The sequence below is a fragment of the Bos javanicus genome, chromosome 9, assembly GCF_032452875.1.
Source record: "Bos javanicus breed banteng chromosome 9, ARS-OSU_banteng_1.0, whole genome shotgun sequence".
In the NCBI taxonomy this organism is placed as follows: Eukaryota; Metazoa; Chordata; class Mammalia; order Artiodactyla; family Bovidae; genus Bos; species Bos javanicus.
The window spans coordinates 99669521-99685074 of NC_083876.1; the positions used below are offsets into that span (position 1 = coordinate 99669521).

The 15554-nt window shown below is 39.3% G+C and overlaps 1 non-coding gene across 1 annotated transcript; it reads left to right on the forward strand.

Moving 5' to 3' along the window:
- Positions 1 to 1431: 1431 nt before the first annotated feature.
- TRNAC-GCA (transfer RNA cysteine (anticodon GCA)) lies at positions 1432 to 1503 on the forward strand. The gene has a single exon. It is a non-coding gene; the product is annotated as a tRNA-Cys (tRNA).
- The last annotated feature ends 14051 nt before the right edge of the window (positions 1504 to 15554 follow it).

Here is a 15554-nt window from a genome sequence, read left to right on the forward strand (position 1 = left end):
TTGAGACCCTACCATCATACTGACCTTGTATCAGAGAGAGAGTTGAAACAAGTCTACCATTAAACATCTCCTCAGTTTCCTCTCATAAACTTCCCTTCTCCTCTATAATTATCTGCCCAATTTGGAAAGTCCTGCTCAAGAAGATTCCAGGCGAATTTCCCCTCCGTCTGGGAAAGGATTTGAGCGACAAAGATCTGAACACTTTGGGTAACACGGAAGGGGAAGGTGCTACCAAAGCTATGACCTGTAAGAGCAGGTGCCCACCAGCAGCCAATGGCTGACCCTTGGTAAGAACAACTGGGCTTGGGCATTTGAACTTTCTTCGTCCGTTTTCTGCTCACCATTTCCATTGTGTCTTGAAAAATGACAGTTTGCTAGTGGCGAAAATCAGTAGACGGACAGTCACCAGAAGAAGTAGATTGGTGCCGGAGCTGGTTAAAAATCTAATTTTCAGGAAAATGCCCTTATCCGTCCTAACTCACAGCACCCCGGAAAATGACACTTGCAAGGCTGTCTGCATTTGACTTGCCTCATGGCTCTTCCAGTGAAATGATCATTGCCTTTGAAGGCAAATGTCAGAAACAATCAAAACAAACAAAACAAAAGCAGGCAGTTGATTAACTTCATGCCTGCTTGAGGTGGCACGTAGTCAGGGCAAACAAGTGAACCAAAGGAGCTTAAAAGGGAAAGTTGGGAAGTGAGATGTCTGTAGGAACTTTGATAAGCTCTCAAATTATTCTGAGAATCTGGAAGGTTATGTGCACACCCAGGGCTGCGCTCACCACGGAGAAGGGCACGTGCTAAGGAAAGTCCTGAGTAGGATCTAAGCTCCCTCCACTGGTCGATCCTGAGGTTGCACAGGCAGGAAGCAAAGGCTAAGGCAGAGGTGTAGACTCCAGGTTATGCCTTGAAGACATGCCCCAGCACCCACATAGTTCAGAAAAGAATAGTAGACTTACTGTTTATAAGCCTTTAAGGGAATCTCTGTCTCACCATTAACTGACCACTAAGCTAACTGAGTAGAGACTTCAGGGCTACACATAACAAAGAATACCGATTTCCTTATTTCTTCAAAACATTGCATTTGTTTATTGGGCTGGGCCAGGTCTCAGCTGTGGCATGCGGGATCTTCAATCTTTGTTGCAGCATGCTGGATCTTCAGTTTCGGCACTGGGGATCTAGATCCCTGATCAAGGAATGAACTCGGGCCCCCTACATTGAGAGCTTGGAGTCTTAGCCACTGGACCACAGGGAAGTCCCAGGAATTCAGATTTAGACATTAGTTCATAAAATTCTCTAAGACAATGACAACTGTAACAAACAGCTAAAACAAAAAACTGGGGAGACGTGAAATTTGATTTCCAGAGTTTTCACATTATGTTATTTAAGCTACTCAGTTTTTAATAAAAAGTATGAGGGATACATATGGCTTCCCTGGTGGCTCAGACGGTAAAGCGTCTGCCTGCAATGCAGGAGGCCCAGGTTCGATCCCTGGGTCGGGAAGATCCCTGGAGAAGGAAATGGCAACCCACTCCAGTACTCTTGCCTGGAAAATTCCATGGACGGAGGAGCCTGGTAGGCTACAGTCCATGAGGTCGCAAAGAGTCGGACACGACTGAGCGACTTCGCTTCACGTGAGGCACACAAGGAGGCAAGAATGTATGAACCACGCAGGCGTGTCACACTGGCACTCAGTCCTGTCCTGCTCTGCGCTACTCCATGGACAGTAGCCGCCAGGCTCCTCTGTCCATGGGATTCTCCAGGCAAGAATACTGGAGTGGGTTGCCATGCCCTCCTCCAGGGGATCTTCCTGACCCAGGGATCGAACCTGCATCTATTATGTCTTCTACAAGAAAAGCAACAATCAATAGAAAGTGTCCTTGAGGAAATGTGTAAGGTGGGCTTTTTCAGCTCTTTTAAATGTGCTCAAAATGCTACAGTGAAATAAGCCATGTCTAAAAATATTAAAGATAGTAGGAGATGATGTTTCAATAAGTGGTGAATATAAATAATGAGATAGCAAATGTGTTTTTAAAAAAACAAAATAGAATTTCTGGAGTTAAAATGTATAATAACTAAAAGGAAACATTCACTACAGAGGTTCAAAAACTGATTGCTTCAGAGAGAAGAAAGAACCAACAAACTTAGTGTTAGCTCAAAGGAGATTATCCAGTCTGATGAACAGAAGGAAAAACAATGAAGCAGAATGAACCCAGCTAAGGGACCTACATAAAGGGAGCCCCAGAAGGAAAGGAGAGATACAGTCAAAAAGAATATTTGAGAAGTAACGGCATAATCTTCCCAAATTTAATGACAATATTACACTTTATATTCAAGAAGCTCAATAAACTCCAAATAGAATGAATTAAAGAAATCTACATTTGGCAATTTCATAATTCAGCTTTTGAAAGTCAAAAACAGAGAGAATCTTGAAAGCGGTGAGAAGTGACTCATTATGGACAAAGAAATGAGTATTTTACTCAACTTCTTAAAACTTAAAGCTTCTGATGTGGTTTGTAATTTTATATTTGCCAAAGTCTACGTATGCTGCTTTCAGTTAAGTGTGGAATTTCTTCCTCACATAGATTTTCAGCAAATGAGAGCCCCTGTTCCTACCTGTGCAGCACAGAGAAGGTGGGCCCCACATTTCTACTTGGATAACGCAGTTTAGAAAGGAAACAAATTGAGTGTCGGGGCCCTCTGTGAAATACAGTTCTATTTTGCATACACAGTGGTATGCAATGGCATTTTATATAAATGGTATTTCATCAATACCAATTACTTGTCAGATAGCCCGTTTCTTTATGGGCCTTATAAGATGATAGTGATAAAAATAACAATTGGCTGGAGTTTTCATGATGCTGCCAAAAGTATAAATCTTGATAACCTAATGAATGCATTTGAAGAAAAAGGAGCCAGAAGAAGCTTATGATCAATTTAAGGAATCCATTTATAAGTCTTTTTATATTATAAAAATTATGACAATTTATAGTCATGTATTGCTTTTACTCTCTTCTATTTTATAAATGATAACATATCTTAAAGGAAAAATTTTTACATTTTAACACCTCTAACTGCACCCTGCCCCCCCTGCTTTTTACAAGGAGCCTCAGGCTTTATTTCCCTTGAGCCTTTGCCCAACATATGCTTGGCCTTGTACAGGAAGCCCTGGTTTAGAACCTGGCTTTAAAATAGGTGTTGTTGCTGGTTAGTTGCTAACTCATGTCCAACTCTTTGGTGACCCCGTGGACTGTAGCTTGCCAGGCTCCACTTCATGGGATTTCCCAGGCAAGAATATTGGAGTGGGTTGCCATTTCCTTCTCTAGGGGATCTTCCCAACCCAGGGATTGAACCTGGGTCTCCTGCACAGGAGGTGGGTAGTAGGGCACCTCTTTTAACTTAATCTTACCTCTAAAGAAATAAAAATTTTGTAAATGTCTAAATAGATTGGATCCTTGTAGACTTGATACAATCTAACTTTTGGAAGTTTTCATTCCAATCCCAAAGAAAGGCAATGCCAAAGAATGCTCAAACTACTGCACAATTGCACTCATCTCACACGCTAGTAAAGTAATGCTCAAAATTCTCCAAGCCAGGCTTCAGCAATACGTGAACCATGAACTTCCAGATATTCAAGCTGGTTTTAGAAAAGGCAGAGGAACCAGAGATCAAATTGCCAACATCCACTGGATGATTGAAAAAGAAAGAGAGTTCCATAAAAACATCTATTTCTGCTTTATTGAATATGCCAAAGCCTTTGACTGTGTGGATCACAATAAACTGTGGAAAATTCTGAAGGAGATGGGAATACCAGACTACCTGATCTGCCTCTTGAGAAATGTGTATGCAGATCAGGAAGCAACAGTTAGAACTGGACATGGAACAACAGACTGGTTCCAAATAGGAAAAGGAGTATGGCAAGGCTGTATATTGTCACCCTGCTTATTTAACTTATATGCAGAGTACATCATGAGAAACGCTGGACTGGAGGAAGCACAAGCTGGAATCAAGATTGCTGGGAGAAATATCAATAACCTCAGATATGCAGATGACACCACTCTTATGGCAGAAAGTGAAGAACTAAAGAGCCTCTTGATGAAGGTGAAAGAAGAGAGTGAAAAAGTTGGCTTAAAGCTCAACATTCAGAAAACTAAGATCATGGCATCCGGTCCCATCACTTCATGGCAAATAGATGGGGAAACAGTGGAAACAGTGTCAGACTTTATTTTTGGGGGCTCCAAAATCACTGCAGATGGTGACTGCAGCCATGAAATTAAAAGACACTTACTCCTTGGAAGGAAAGTTATGACCAAGCTAGACAGCATATTAAAAAGCAGAGACATTACTTTGCCAACAAAGGTTCATCTAGTCAAGGCTATGGTTTTTCCTGTGGTCATGTATGGATGTGAGAGTTGGACTGTGAAGAAGGCTGAGCACCAAAGAATTGATGCTTTTGAACTGTGGTGTTGGAGAAGACTCTTGAGAGTCCCTTGGACTGCAAGGAGATCCAACCAGTCCATTCTAAAGGAGATCAGTCCTGGGTGTTCTTTGTAAGTACTGATGTTGAAGCTGAAACTCCAATACTTTAGCCACCTGATAAGAAGAGCAGACTCATTTGTAAAGACCCTGATGCTGGGAAAGATTGAGGGCAGGAGGAGAAGGGGACAAGAGAGGATGAGATGGTTCGATAGTGTCATCAACTCAATGGCCATGGGTTTGGGTGGACTCCGGGAGTTGGTGATGGACAGGGAGGCCTGGCGTGCTGCAGTTCATGGGGTTGCAAAGAGTCAGACACAACTGAGCAACTGAACTTTTAGAAGAAAAGTCATATTTGTGTTGTCTGGGTTGTAGCTGCAAATGCTGTAGGGAACGGCTCCTGGTGCTGGGAGGTCGCATCAGTCAAGGCCCTTAGGTTCTCAACCAGGTAGGATCCTGGCACTGCCCACAGGGGAAAGTTGAGAACTATGAGCTGGGAGGGCACTCCAGGCATGTAGTGATGAAGACCAATGAAGCTATCATTTCTAAATGTTCAGAACAATGGTCAGCACTTCCCAATAAAAATGCGTCTTGCCCAAAATGCCAATAATGCAGATGAGAGACGTTTTCTTTTTCTTCTTGGCCCAGCACTACCTCCTCTCTGTCTGTCATTCTGTAACTCCACATGGTGCAAACCACACCCAAAGGATCCACTACACAGATTACAGATTTCTGTCTTTCAGTCAAGTGTGAGGAATGAACTGAGACAACTTTGATAGGACAGGTAATGTCACAGGGGCATTTCAGTGCGAATTGGTTCAGAGAACCGCATTTTCCTCATGCCCAACAGGGTCTTCACTGTTTCTGAAGCTTGTGCAAGCTTGTGCAAGGCTTTTAATGTCATTCTATGCAATGTGCTGTGTGTGAAAGTGAAAGTGAAAATGTTAGTCGCTCACCCCTGTTGGAGTCTTTGCGACCCCGCCAGGCTCCTTGTCCATGGGATTTTCCAGGCAGGAATGCTTGGGTGAGTAGCCATTCTCATCTCCAGGGAATCTTCCTGACCCAGGGATCGAACCTGGGTCTCCTGCACTGCAGGCAGCTTCTTTAATGTCTGAGTCACCAGGGAAGCCCTATCGAAAGATGCTTTCATTACCTATGACCTGACCCAGCAAGGGTGCACTAGGAACATGGGCTTCCTAAGTGCTAGTGTCATCTGGCACACTCACTCTCCACGTGGTCAGCTGTTCCATTTTCCTTCTTGAAGATAGCTGTTTGTTATTCCACTGTTGTTATCCCGATAGACAAAGCTGTGCATACTCATACACCATTATCTATAAAGCTAAGACTGGCCAGACATGGCAACATAATCTTACAGAACTGTCTAATGCTACCAGGATGGCATAGATGTCTACAATTATGACATTTACTACTTGTAAACATTTCCTTCAGAATCATACAGATTGTTCCCATCTTCAAAAGATGAGCAAAACAAATTGGAAGGGCAAACATAAAAAAATCAGTTATTTTCTCTCAGTGTGTGAAATTACTCTAGATTGTTAAAACTTAACATCCATTTGCAATTTATTATAAAGACTTATTTCTTTCCTCTTCTCTCCAATAAGATGCATCTTATGGGTTTCTTTTTTTCCAATAAATTCAATGCATTTGGAAAAATACCCAGATGGTTTAATTTCTTGAGGGAAGTGTATGTATCTAGAATAGCATTCACAGCTGCTAGAGAATATATTTCTCCATTGTGGCTACCACCTGATGTTCATAACATAAAACTGGAACAAAAAGTAGAGAAGCAAGGAATTTTAAAAAGTGAAATGGATTACAGAAAACCTAAGATGATCACTATGTTCTCTTAGAGAAAAGTAGAATAAGACTGAAGCACATCATTAGTGCCAAATCAATGCAACCGAGAAAGTGCCCAATAAACCTCGAATTCAATGGACTGAAGAGAGGGTGATTATGCATTTGCATTTAAAGAAGTGGTGTTTAAGCTCTGTTTTTTGGCCTTAAATAGCACTAAGCACTCTCCTACCAGCCAATGGAGTTGGAAAAATCTTCAAAAAATCAATGCACATAGAAGCCACTCATATTTTAACTTAAAGATTCACCAGGCACAGCAGTTATGTAAAGATCTTAATTTGCTAGGTAGTAACATTATTTAACACCTATTTTGTGTTTTATGCTGAACTTGATATGAAAGACGTGCAAAACAGGCACAGTAGTTGTTACCTACCATTGTCCCTTCTTTCTCCAATTTTTTGTGTGTCTGTGATGGAGCGTTTTTCTGGACTGCACAGTCTTTCGCTTCTTTATATATAGAGAAATATATATATATTATATATTATAATATAGAGAGAAATATATTCTCTAGCAGCTGTGAATGCTATGTTTTATATATATATGAATGCTGCTTATCATTCATTGGGCAATTCAAACACCCAGTATCCTACACAAGCATCTGTAGCCAGAAGTTATCTTTTTACTTTCTGAACCAACATTTTCTATCTTACTTCCCTGGTGGCTCAACTGGTAAAGTATCTGCTTGCAATCCAGGAGACCTGGGTTTGATCCCTCGGTTGGGAAAATCCCCTGGAGAAGGAAAAGACTACCCACTCCAGTATTCTGGCCTGGAGAAGTCTGTGAACTATATAGTCCATGGGGTTTCAAAGAGTTGGACATGATTGAGTGACTTTCACGTCACTTCACTGCAAGCAAGTATGTATCTATGAATCTATGTATGTATGTATGTGCGTATGCATATGTCTACTTTGTATTTGTCTGTCTGTCTTTAATATCATTCATTGCAAACCAGTTAGGTACAAATTTCTTTCTCAGAGCCTTATAGCAAACACTGATACAGTACATAAGAAATATTCTTAGAGCTTTTAACACTCAGAACATTATGAGGTTGGTAACATTATTACCCAGCCACATTTTACTTATGACTAACTTGAAGCACAAAGACATAAGTGTCTTGCCCAAAGTCATTTAGTTGGTAAATGATAAGCTGGAATTTAAATCTAAGCTATTAGACTCTGGGGTCCAAGCTCTCAATTTTAGTATGTTGTATTTTTTGGCAGGATCTTCTTTCATTTCTATAACAATCCTATGAAGAACAAAGCACAATCATACAATCTTTATTTAAAAGATAAGGAAAATCAGGCTTATGGTCATGCATGCTAAAAAATTTTACTACTTGTATTTCACAGATACTGACAGAAGACCCGAGACTCCTAGGTTAGAAACAAAGGACTTTATTACTCACAGGAATAGCATTAGTCAGGATATTGGTATTTTTATTTATATGCCAGTTTTCTGAGCCCCAATTCTAACAGAATGAAATGAAGAAAAAAAGGTGACTACTTCACATGCATTATATGAGGGGAACCCTCAGCTTGGGAATCCAAATCTCCTATAATAGGAAGTAAGCTTGTCTGTCCTTTGCCTCAGAGGAAGACATCATTTCTGTCTGTAAACATCTGTGGTTGGAAAGTACAAACCACAGAAAGCAGCACCTCTGCTTGTAAGACATGAGAACATGTGAGACTCATAGAGAATTTATTCTCAACAAAAGTCACACAGCTAGTGAATAGAGGAATTCAAATTTGAACATGGGTTATATAACTCCTTTATTTTCCCCAATGATTTAAAAGCCATTGACCTGTTTTCTCCAGAACATAGTCCTTTCATAAGAAGGTGGAATCTGAAAAATACTATAATAATTTTAAAATTCATAGTTATAAATAATAAATGAATAGATCTAATTTCTTTGTTTATAAAGGAATTAATAACAGTTTATGCACTCTTATTCTGCATTATAGTTGAAGAATTTAATATGATAATCAGGGTGGCTCAACCATTTCCACTTTTAAAGCTGCTTCTTTTGGGTAAATGATCAGATTCAGAATTCTTCTCTTCCCACTGTTCTACACTCCTCTCGGGAGGATATGTTTTCAGTTGATTTATCCACTGTCCTTACATCTGGGAAGGGATGCTCTATCCATGAGTCATCCTTTCCCTTGCTGACCTTCTCGCAGTGAATCTCAGCCCAGCTATCCTTGTAGACATAAGCTAACAGTCCCTGAAGTCTTGCTTACCATTCCTGGAGAGACCTAGACGCTGCTGTCGCTGTCCTTGGTTCTGACCTGACTTCTATCAGGACCTCTGTGAGTCTCCCAGCACTGACATTCTAGCCTCCTTTCATGGCTGAAGTGGCATGTGGGACTTGGGATTTCTTTTCAAGACTTGGAGTCTCCCCTGCATACATACTGCCAAATGTGAGAAGTCCCTGCTGTGCTTAGATTTTCCATTAGTCTATCTGGATTTCTATTGCTGTATTCTAACACTCCTTCAACTCTGCTTTGTAGCCAGAACCCAGTAGTCCCAGGAATTAAGGAACTGAAACCTTTCTCTGGAATCCAGACTGAGCCCTATCTCCCTCTTCTAGTTTATTGTGAAACTCTTATCTCTCTTTTAGTCAGAAGATGGTTGTTACTTTTTTAGAAACTCTGTGGCTTATAATGTAAATGCTCAGTGCAGTTTTGTAAGAATTTTATTCTTGAAACCCATAGTTTTTCCATCTCAGGAAAAGGTTGGCTTTTCCAAATAAAAAACATGCTTTTAATATTTTTCATTTGTCATTTGTCATTTATTCATCTATTCATGTATCCAATTATTTGGTATAGATTTGCCAAAACTATGTTCAGTACTTCAATTATCTTCCTTGTTCAGTGTTTTATCTGTCTTCCCTCTGAGTCATTATCATAGAAAATACTCAATAATGCATCAGTAATAGTTAGGTGCTGAGAAAGGAGTAATCAGGGTAAAACAAATGAAAGAAATGCTAATTATTAACCTAATACAATATTTTTAAATGCAAATTAAAGACCAAAAGTTTAAAATAAACATTCTAAAAAGAGACATTAAATAAGGTATTCAATATACTTAACCATGAATGAATAGCAACAAAATTTTCTCTGGTCTTTTCCTCTTTTCTTTGAAAACATGCTGTTTTCCATTTACCCTGAACATTTATGCACCAGAGGTTTTCTCCTCTTTCTATGCTATTTAAAAAACTAAGCACAAAAAACTGCTTCAAGGACATTTAAATCCTCCTTCCATGACTACCCAAGGTGAAAGAGACTGATTCTCCCGGGGTCTCCTGCACTACAGCTTTCCAGCCGGTATTGGGAAGAACAGTGTGTGCCGGGAATGCACAAGATTTTGACTCCTTCAGCACTTTGGATGTTCAGATGTGAAGCAGATTGCTGAACGCACAGCCTGGTCACCTCTGGATGTGCAGGATTCTCTGCTTACACCAAGGTATCCTATAAATACTTCTTCCACGTGTACCATGATGTCAAAAGGTTGGGAAGGATTTTTCTGTTCCAGGTCTTATTCATAACACACAGTGTAATTGTGCAGTTACATTTTTTGTAGTAATATTTATTAGTATTCCAAATGTATTAAATATTGTAATAACTTTGTCAGTATCTCTTGCATGAAAAGTTTCCAACAATATTTTTAATGGGAATGAGGTCTATTTATGGATAAAAATAAGCCTTGAGTTGATTCTCAAAAATTAAAAGGAAGACAGTCTATTTTCTAGATAAGTAGTTATCTATCTGTTTATATCTATATCTGGGATGAAACTACATTTCAATGTAGTCTGCTAGGCTAGATCTACTAGAAAATGTCTTGGTTGAAATACAGGATCTCTGTTAAAAATATTACTGAAATTTGGAAGCATATTTACGAAAAACCTTAGGAACTAAAGGGCTTACTTTTATTTGTCAATAAAGTCTAATTAACTGAGAGTCTTTTTCGTAATTGTAGAACCATCTTAGTAGACGACTGTAAAGTATCTGGGAAGGAGAGCTCAGTCACAGTCTGGAGACCGAAGAGTTGATGCTTCTGAACTGTGGTGTGGAGAAGACTCTTGAGAGTCCCTTGGACTGCAAGGAGATCCAACCAGTCCACCCTAAAGGAGATTAGTTCTGGGTGTTCATTGGAAGGACTGATGCTGAGGCTGAAACTCCAGTACTCTGGCCACCTCATGGCAAGAGTTGACTCATTGGAAAAGACTCTGATGCTGGGAGGGATTGGGGGCAGGAGGAGAAGGCGACGACAGAGGATGAGATGGCTGGATGGCATCACTGACTCGATGGACGTGAGTCTCAGTGAACTGCGGGAGTTGGTGATGGACAGGGAGGCCTGGCGTGCTGCGATTCATGGGGTCGCAAAGAGTCGTACACAACTGAGCGACTGATCTGATCTGATCTGATGATATATTTGGAGTGTTTGATGAAAGGAACCATGTCATATTCAAATTTCTATGACCAGATCTCACATAGGACTACAAATATATAAATATAGCTAGTGGCTACAGAGGTGAAAAAGAAAATACATGAAAATGCAATGGAGGAATACTTGGTGATAGTCCATGATGAATAAACAAACAAAAAAAAATATGAGAGGAGTAGATAGTAGTGTAAGTTTAAGAGACTGGAAAAGGAAAAATTATAATATAATTGAATAGCAAATAACAGCTTAAGCCTTGAGAGATGAATGTCTTTGGTTGGTGAGCAGGAAGAAAGCAAGGAAGAGAGACAAGTCGGATAAATAAGAAGAGAAAACTTGGGTAATCTCTGGTATGTGTGTTAAAGAACCCAGACTAATGGCCATTTTGGAGCGAGAGCCCATAGAATAAAGTAAGAAAATTCCATTAAACTTCATCTTTAAGAGTCCATTAATTACCTAACAGAGAGCAGTGAGAGAATACGAGCACTTATTATTCTCTTTCACATTTCAAGGATGAATGACATTATATGGTGGAGCTGAAGAAGCATCAAGGCAAAGCAAAAGTTTTTCTCAAAAGATGTTACCTCCATTAGTAAAATGGTTGCAAGGAAATGGTGATTCAGTTTTAAGAGAAGGAGAGAATGAGAGAAAGTTCAATGGACCTTCTGAGAAGAACGTTTATTAAAATGACTCTTTTGATTACTTGGATGAATATGGAAAATAAATAATATCTTGTTTTCTGGCTGGTTCTCATTGTAGTGTTTAAGTTTTTTGTCTTCTTCTCATTCGATGTGGTAGAAGGATATAAGGACTAAGTGATTTTTTCATGAGTCTAGGTTATAAATTCAATAATGATGAATATTTCTCTTCTATCATCGCTTATTCAATAGAGTTAAAATACATAGTAACCCACCCATATCCACTAGAAAAAAGAGTAAAGCTCAAGATACATCAATAAATCCACCTAGTACTTAAATACAGGACTATATCAAAACTACAAGCTTTGTATGCAAAAATTATCTTGGCATATCACAACAAGACAAGTATCTGCATCGTTCCTCGGGAATTGTACACAAACGCTAACAGATTTCTTCCGGGAGAGAGAACCAAAGAATAAATTTTCTCAGTGATACACAGCATACCCTTTATTTATAGCTCTTTTTTTTTTTTTTAATTCTAGATCATGCTGGTTGTGCATCTCCTGTGGTATATGGATTTTTCTGTATTTCATCAGAACCAGTGTGTCCTATGTCAATATTCATTCAGCTATGTCAGTTTTCAAGTCCTTCACAAGTAGAAAACTATGAGCAAAGAATCCCTACATTTTTTTAAAATGTAAGTTAAATATTCTTGTTTTGAAACTAAGCTTGAGGCTAGAGGCTACATAGTTATCTCCAAATCATAGGGCAACAGAGACTATTTATTGCTGAAAAGAAATAGCCTCATTTTTGTAGCTTGAGTTATGCCATGATTCATCTATTTTTCATGTTAATAATGAAAGCTATTCAAAAGAATTCCAGATCAACATGAACAGTAGTGTAAATCCAGGCAGGAGTTCAGAGGTTCCTACAAGAGATATCTATAATTATTGCTTAGACTGCCAAAAGCACAATAAAGGAACTGCAACTGAATAGCAGACATAAAACTCATAGTAGCCTCATGGAATATACATAGATCAAATCCTGAAATTCAATTAATTCAAGGTTAAAGCTACATCCACATTTGAGGAAATCGTGAAGTGAGGCTCTTCATTATTTTGTACATCACTGAACACTGTGCTGGACTGTTAAAATATTACACTTAGTGTAACACATCATAGCCTATGAAACATATGAAAGCATGCTTTTTGTTAATGCTTTATTATTCTTTAAAATAGGAATACTAAATATGAAATAGTCAATCTCTTAAAAATGTGCAGAGAAGAAAGAAAAAAAAAATCACTGCAAGTCCCACCACCAGCAATGAACCTAGTTAATTCTTACACTTCAGCATCTCAATGGCTGCATGCTATTCATTCTTATATTTGTACTGCTTTTCACTTAAACCAATTTCCTGTTGATGGAATAGCTACATATAAATTTCTTATCATTATGAAAATAGTCAGGGATAGCGTCTGTCTATATCCCATTTGTGATATTTTTTCCTAAGATATCTCAAAATAGTGATGACTGAACTTTTTGTATCTTGGTGAATTTTTCAAAGTTTCTCACCAGAGAGATTTTACCTACTTAAAGTCTCTTCACTGTACATGAGCATGTTCATTTCCATGAGAACTTTGACAATGTTTGGCAAATTTTTAATCCTTTTTTTGCACAGTCTTTCTATTGTTTGTTTTTTTATATATTTTCCTATTTGGATTTATTTTCAAATGCTCGCTGGTAGTTGTGTTTCTTAAATTATCTTTAGCTTCAGCTCTTGGTTGAACTCAATACCTACTTATGGTTATTACTACAGGCAGCTTATTTATTGGAATCCAGATATCTATGGCACTGATTCACTCATTCAACAAGTATTCATCAAGCAGCTAGCACATGCCAAATACCAAGTAGATGTGAAGAATTCATCATAAAGTAGAAGAGAGCCCTAGTTGTTGTCTTCAGAGAACAAGAAAAGTGACAGAAGCAATAAAAGTAATAACAAACAATAGGAATGGAAACACACACACTATCGATTCTATGTACAAAATAGACAACCAGCAAGAACCTACGGGATAGCGAAGGGACTCTACTCGAAGTTCCCTGGTGACCTGCTGCTGCTGCTGCTGCTGCTAAGTCGCTTCAGTCGTGGACTCTGTGCGACCCCATAGACCGCAGCTCACCAGGCTCCCCCGTCCCTGGGATTCTCCAGGCAAGAACACTGGAGTGGGTTGCCATTTCCTTCTCCAGTGCATGAAAGTGAAAAGTGAAAGTGAAGTCGCTCAATCGTGTCCGACTCCTAGTGACCCCATGGAGTGCAGCCTACCAGGCTCCTGAATCCATGGGATTTTCCAGGCAAGAGTACTGGAGTGGGGTGCCATCGCCCTCTCCACCCTGGTGACCTAAATGGAAGTGAATCCAACGTGGAGTAGATATATGTGCACGTATAGTGATTCACTTTGCTGAACAGAAAGTAACACAACATCGTAAAGCAACTATACTCCAGTATAATTTGATTAAAAATTAAAATATGAAACATTAATATACCAGTTAACAAGTTCTAGGTACTGGTGTGATTTGAAGAGGCTAGGGCAATAGAGAAGGGATGGTGTGTAAACAATGGATCGACTTGTCCTAAAATTAAAAGATTGAGGACATGGAGCTCAAATGTGACTCATGTGGAGGAATCAGTCCCTGAAGGTCTGGGAGAAGATCCCGGCAGGCAGCAGGAATGCAGATCTCTGTGGTCACGGAGAGAAACACAGATCTTATTCTTGTTGTAATGGGAGGACACTGCAGGCTTTGTTTGTCACTTCTTTCTTTAATTTTTTTGAAGTGGTAGATACCTGTCTATTTTATGTTGTCAGTTGACACAGACATCTGTGTCCACGGGATATCACTGGATGGTAATATTCTTGGATATGTCTGAACAGTGTTGTATTAGCAATAGAGACAGAACAGAGATTAACCCTACATGGGCTTGTCTGCATGTTTTTGAAGACTTTTTTGAGTGGCCTTTTATTGTCAAATGAGAGAATGATGTATGTATTAGAATGCTAAAATTGAAAGACATCTGACTTAGTTTCAGCAAACAAAAGGAAAATAAACGGATATCGGGTATGACTGCATTGCAACATAATTAAACATAAGGAATTAGGTCATTTGTGGAGAATCTGGAAAAGAGGAGCCCCAACTAGTCTCTTCTTTGTTTAAACTTTTAACTCTAACTTACCATAAATGAGTATTTTCGAAGTTGGAGAAACCAGAAAAGAAGGCTCTGATTGCATAGAACTTCTTTTCTTCTTTCCTTCTTTCATAAATTGTTGTATCATAGAAATCATTCAAATATAGTACTGAAAATTGGATAATAAGACAAGCAAGAATGGCAAAGTGAATATTATATTTCTACCGTGAAAAGATCATCACTATCTGTACCTTGATATTCATATCATATTACATATATTCTTCCCCATATGTCTGCAATTTTTAGTTTATGTAAGATCATATTGCATATTATATTTTGTACCTCTTTTCAGTCACTCTCCAGCTTTCCATTTTGATACACTTATTTCATTTAAAGTCTACACCATGTTCAAATGTCTTCATTTACCGCAGAAATGCCTTTTATATCCGGTTTGTTCAAACACTGTTGCACTGGAGCCCACATGTTTTCTAGGGGTGAAATCTGTGTCAGCAGTTCCATCCTGTGTATGCTATTGTTGTTTTCCAGTTGCTCAGTCACGTCGAACTTTTTGCAACCCCATGGACTGCAGCATGCTAGACTTTCCTGTCCTTCACTGTCTCCCAGAACGCGCTCAGACTCGTGTCCAGGGGTTTGATGATGTGGTCCAACCGTCTCATCCTCTGTCACCCCCTTCACCTCCTGCCCTCAATCTTTCCCAGCATCAGGGGGAAAGATGAACTTTCCAATGAACTGGCTCTTCCCATCAGGTGGCAAAAGTATTGAAGCTTAAATTATGTATATGTATAATATATATTATATGTATCAGATCAGATCAGTTCAGTCGCTCAGTCGTGTCCGACTCTTTGTGACCCTATGAATCCCAGCACGCCAGGCCTCCCTGTCCATCACCAACTCCCAGACTTCACTCAGACTCACGTCCATTG